This window comes from Poromitra crassiceps (assembly GCF_964638095.1).
Source record: "Poromitra crassiceps genome assembly, chromosome: 21".
Taxonomy (NCBI): Eukaryota; Metazoa; Chordata; class Actinopteri; order Beryciformes; family Melamphaidae; genus Poromitra; species Poromitra crassiceps.
Genome location: NC_139638.1, coordinates 17,255,628 through 17,261,627, shown reverse-complemented (window position 1 = coordinate 17,261,627; position 6,000 = coordinate 17,255,628).

The window sequence follows — 6,000 nt, the reverse complement described above, 5'->3', positions numbered from 1 at the left end:
ATGTCCGATCGGCTTGTGTGAGCTGGCACGAATGTTCAGTGCTTCTAGTGTTCAGGAGGCTTACAGGCCTATATCGATAGAGCCAACGTATGGCGGAGAAAAGAAAAAACGGGGAATATCTCTGTGTTTATAGTAACCATATGGGACCAGGCCCAAGAAAGCCTACCTCGTTATCCAGAGATTTCCAATGTACTTTTCTCCCCTCTTTATGTAATCATCCGCATGGTAGGCCTTAATGTTATAGCAAAAACAATAATTGTGCAAAGTTGCATAACGTAGGCTACTTTTGCTCATGTTTTAGGAGTTGTGTTTTATTGCTATAGTGTTAGTAGCCTAACTGAAATAGAGAAAAGCAACTTTTTTGTGCTCGACAGAGACAGAAGTCACCCCCTCCCCCCTTCAACATTGGATATGCAAATTAGCTCTAATTTATTTAGTCAGAACCTGTGCTTTTTGTTTTTTTTAATAATGACAAATTGGATGCCGAGTTAAGAAGTCATACTTAAGTGATAAAATGCCTTTGATAATAAGTAGGTATGGTGGGTGGCTGGGCTCAGCCTACAGCCCTTTGAAAAGAGTATCTCGAACCTCCCATTTCCCCCCTCCCCAAAATTAGAATGCATGTCATTCACTGGAAAAGAATAGTATGGGCCCACATGCTGGGAAAGTCCCACTCTCCCCCTATAGGGTGAGAGTTAACTGTTTAATTTAGGAAGTTGATTCAACTCCACTGTTTATAGGCTATTATTATACTGTATTGTTTCACATTTTGTTACCCACAACAGCACAATTATTAGGCTATATAGTGCATTCAATCTGTCTGTGAAAACTGCAGCTATAGAGATGGTGTGCAGAGGGAAAGTGCATTATTGATAGGCCTACTGTTTGTCAGCAGTTTGCAAACTTTATAACTCAACTGAACTGGATTGTGAAATCTTCCAACACTGAAGCCATATTTCTGTGATCTAACTTTAGAACTAGTCGTTTTTTATTAGATCAAATAATTTCCCACTTTTGCAAATAACATTATAGGTTTATAATCCACTTTAGGCTATTATAGTGTTGTGACTGAGTTGCAATTTGGGCCCACTGCAGTGTAAAGGGATCATACTCTGTTTGGATAGTTGAGCCAGTAATCTGCCCTGGAAGTTGATGGTGTCCATGTTGTTGTCCACTGCCCTTTTTCTGTTGCACTACTGGACATTGAGATGAGCAGTGCAATATTAAAAGGGCATTGGCTGATGAAACGGAGACCCACACCTCCCTCCCTCTGTAGGCCTGTAGCCTCACCCTGGAGACCCACACCTCCCTCCCTCTGTAGGCCTGTAGCCTCACCCTGGAGACCCACACCTCCCTCCCTCTGTAGGCCTGTAGCCTCACCCTGGAGACCCACACCTCCCTCCCTCTGCCTGTAGCCTCACCCTTCACATGTAAGGCCACACATATCAAGGTTCCCATCAAACGTCTACTTGCATGTGTGTATGTGTGCAAAAGGCTCAGGCACCCTATACATTTTTATATACATTTTGTCTTTGATGTTAATTTAATTGTTTTCTGCATCAGTGTATCATTAGACTGCTATTTATTGTAAATTGTTTGATATTTAGAAACTTTTCATTTCATTATTTTTTTTATATTCTTTTATATATCTATATGTGCCTATAAAAGTGTTTGCACATTGTATCTGTGCTTATGTGAGTAGGAAATACCTCTGCTTAATATGGAATACTGCAAAATGAACTGTTGTGTGTGACTTGCTCTCCCTTCATAGTACATTTCCTCCATGCAAAGATGTTGAAATGATTGCCACGGTTTTAGGAACCGGCTTCAAATTAATTTTTTCGCATTTGGCCCATATTGAACAACAGCCATATTCATTTAAACAAAAACCAAACTTAATGTGCCTTCCAGCAATTATTAGCACAATTGCCCTTACTTGGGAATGTCCTCCAATGTGTGTCGACCAATAGTATCGTTGCTTATGTAAATGTAATTTTTAGTTTTGGCAATGAAGAATGGCTGTCCCCATGTCCACGTGCTGACACCTGCTGAGGTCAGCTGCTTTGACAATGTTGCACTACTGTACCATCCATTCTAGCAGTGCAATAGTATTGTCATAGCATTTGGCCTCAGATCAGTCTGAGCTGACGTAAAAAGGCTGTTGAGTATCTCTTTAAATGCAGACATTTGAATAGAAGTGGACTGTAATAGCAGCAATGTAGTACAGGGAAGACCCACCTAAAACCCACCCAGTTTTATTTTCTATACATTTGATGCACATGTTTAGGCTGACATAAATCTGCATCATATAGTAGGCAGCATCATATACTCATTATGGAAATATGGTCTTATAAGGAGGGAAATATTGCAAAAGTAGGCTATTATTGATCTTTGCGGTTGTGATGCCTCACTGGCTGGAAGTAGATCAATCTCCATTTTATATACCGATGCATCAATTCAATTCAAAAATACTTTATTAGTCATGAAAACAGTGGCAAAAGTGGTGAAGTGTAAAAATGCTGACGTAAAGTGCAGATTCTTACTGAACATCAGATGAGCAAAGCGATCGAATCATTTTTTAAGTGGAAAGTGGAAAGAGAAATCTATAGATTTTAGATCCTCAATGCATGTATTTTCAGTTTTTCTCAGTTGTTTATGTTGAATTCTTTGTTGTTTCCTTAGTAAAGTTGAATCACGTCATGCTTTTCTTAACCCGTATGTTGTTGTTGTTGTTGTCATACGACACAATGTGTGCCAGTGTGTAGAAGGAAAAAACTGAGCAGATCAAAATGCAGAAAATGGAGAGAGTTGATGTGAATGTGTTTTTGAGCATCCTCCTCAGTGGTAGCAGGTCGATGGGGGAGGGGAAGTTTGGAAGGAATGTGCAGCAAACCCCCCCCCCCCCCCCCTCTCTCTCTCTCTCTCTCTCCCTCTCTCTCTCTCTCCCTCTCTCTCTCTCTCTCTCCCTCTCTCTCTTTCAGTGTTGAGATTAAATGTCACTGCTCCTGTGTGTGCCTCGTGCATGAACCCTATAGTAAGAGCAGGACGAGAAGGTTGTTTGTTTTGATGACTGTCAGCAGACCTTTGTGGGTGGAAATGTTTAACCACAGTCCAACTCCTGATATAAGCTGCCACAATTGGACAGAAGTAATTGTAAAAAAAAAAAAAAAAAAAAAAAAAAAAGCTTGAACCATGGTCACACATGTTGTTGAGTTGTGCAGCAGCACGACAGTGTTTCAGGTGTAACGCGTGTTTGCTCAGTCTGTTTGTAAAGCCTCTTTACTGTCTGGCAGTAAAAATAGTTGGTGAATACTGTAAGGAGTGAGTCAGAGGTGAAGGTGTGTATTTGCACATCGGAGGGGGAAGAGGCACAGCAGCAGCTCAGGCAGCGTTCAGAACCTCAGTCACTTGACTGTGTGAAATTCTCAGAGTGAAGAACGTGACTTGTTTAGGCTTGCTTGCAATGCTTTCTGGGAAATCCTGGAATGCGTGGAATGGGGGGCCGCTGGTGCTTCTGCAGCAGAGAGAGAGAGCACCAAGGGTTCTGTATTGAAATCCCAACATATTACTGCTTGTTTTTTGTGTCGACGAGCAACACTGCAAAGCTAAACCGCAGACAATCTAAGAGAATATATATTAAGCTAATTAGTGAAGGAAAACTTGGATTTCATTAAATGCATAATATACAACATGGCCAACACTGCAATGGTTACACATAAAACAAATGTATAGGTTCTGCTGCACGAAGGGACTTGTTTTCATTGCACTGTTGCTGGTGAGCCTGTTTGGAAATGAAGTGTTGGAAAAAGTTATAGTGAGCGTAAAGTTCATTCATACTTATTTTAGATGTGGCACGGTTGATCCCTTTTTCGTAATAAAATAAACTGTTATTTTGCCTTTGTGACATTCTCTTTGAATAAAGATGATTAAATTGATGTCTCCAACTGGTCCTAATTGTGTTTGTGGGGAAAGAAATGGAAGAAAAACACATTTAAAAATAAATAAATTGACAATCAATATTCTAATGATGTAAAATCTTATATTATTCAATGGTATCAGGTTGTGCCTGATTGCAGAGTAATGAAATAATTATAAATGACAGATTTTAAGTGAAAAGTGATCAAGTGATCAAGTTTATTTGGTGGCAAAATAAGCTGGTAGAGAAATAAAATCAATGTAGTAAAATTCACAGACTCTGGGATGATCCAGATAGGCAGCTATTTGTACAATGCATTTCTTCCTGGTAGATAGATAGTTTAATAAGTTTGATCTATTTCTAATCATGGTTAGCTATGTATATTTTTGTGTGTGGGTTTTGTGCTTTTCCTTCTAGGCCTCCTGGCCACAATGTGTCTTGATTGGCTGATTGATTCCTGCTGTAAGCCTCATCCCTATTGGCTACTGCCGGCAGGCTGGTTGTTGCCAACATGAAAAACATGCTGATGATGGTAAATAAATAAATTATCAATTTTTTTGCATCCAGAGCCTCAATAGTTTTTCTCAGTGTGTGGGGCTTTTTCTGATGACATTGGCCTATTATGTTGGACTCTCACACCTTGGTTAAGCCTTGAGTCGAGAGCGAAAACGTTTCAAAATGATCAGCTGTTTCTCTAAACCACAGCTTTTTCTCCCTTTTTTGCAACAATAGAACACGGCAAATTGAGCACTGGGTCACACTATTATTATTTTGGGGTGGAGTCTAAAGTGTTAATGAAGCTGCTTCTGAACATCAGTGAAGCTTCAACATGATCAGGTCAAACTCAACACTGTCCAGTGTCTCAGACCTTTCCTCCTCCCTCCTCCTCCTGGTTCTGGACCTCCTCCTTCCTCCTCCTCCTGGTTCTGGACCTCAGTATATATGTGATCAGGATCACCTGGACAGGGAGTGACTTTATTGTGAAGCTGGCAGGTATTTGTGCAGAGGGAAATGTGGGCGAGGCCGTGAACAAGCTGTTCCTCTGCATCAGTACAGCAAGAACCCCCCCACACACACACACACATACACACACACACACACGTCCTTTCCTGTGAGAAAACAGCTGTCATAATCACAGTGCACGGAAGCATATTTTGTGATGGGGAAGGGGAGAGATCAGAGAGTAAGGGATAGTGTGTGTGTGTGTGTGTGTGTGTGTGTGTGTGTGTGTGTGTGTGTGTGTGTGTGTGTGTGTGTGTGTGAGAGAGAGAGAGAGAGGAACCAAAAGGCCATATCAGCTCTCTGTTGATAAGCATTTAGCTCCATGGGAGCTTGAGGGAGTTGAGGGAGACAGAGAAGGAGTCCTGCAGAACGGGCTTGTGTGCTGGTGGTGGGGGACAAAGTCATTATTTCCATGTCTGTTTTGAAGTGTTGAGGCACTAGAGCTTTGAGGTGCTATCGACTAGAACTAGAAGAACTAGAGCTATAGGAGGAACAACTTTGATTTCAGGTTAAACTTCTCACTGTATCAGCAGGGCCATTGTTTTATCAGTCACGTTCTTGTCAGAAACACTACAAATAAAATATAACTAGATAACCTCTACACAATGCTCTAACTCAGCGGCTCAAGACAGTTAGAAGAGTCTAACTATCTTCACATTGAGATGAAACAGCTGTAGCCTAGCTGTTGCAGTGGGTGAGACTCAACCTGGGCTAACCATGTAGCTCCCACAGACACCAGAGCCAGTCTCCATTCAAGTCTGTTAAATGGCAATTTAATGCCACCCAAAAGACAAGAGATGCAGAATGTCACCCTTTGATTTCAATTTGTAAAGTGAAAATCACACAATGTTTATACATGAGATGATTAGCACGATTTATATTAAGAACAAAATGTAAGAACTCCCACCTTAATCTACGAGACTTGTGAGAATTACACTCGTGATCAAAACGATTTGGAAGAATGACTTGTGAGTTTGACATCATCACAGTTGCAATAAAGTAAAGTTAAAATAAAGAATGCATTGGTTTCCTAATCAGATAGTATAGTAGAGTACAGTATAGTATAGTTGAGATGAGTTTAT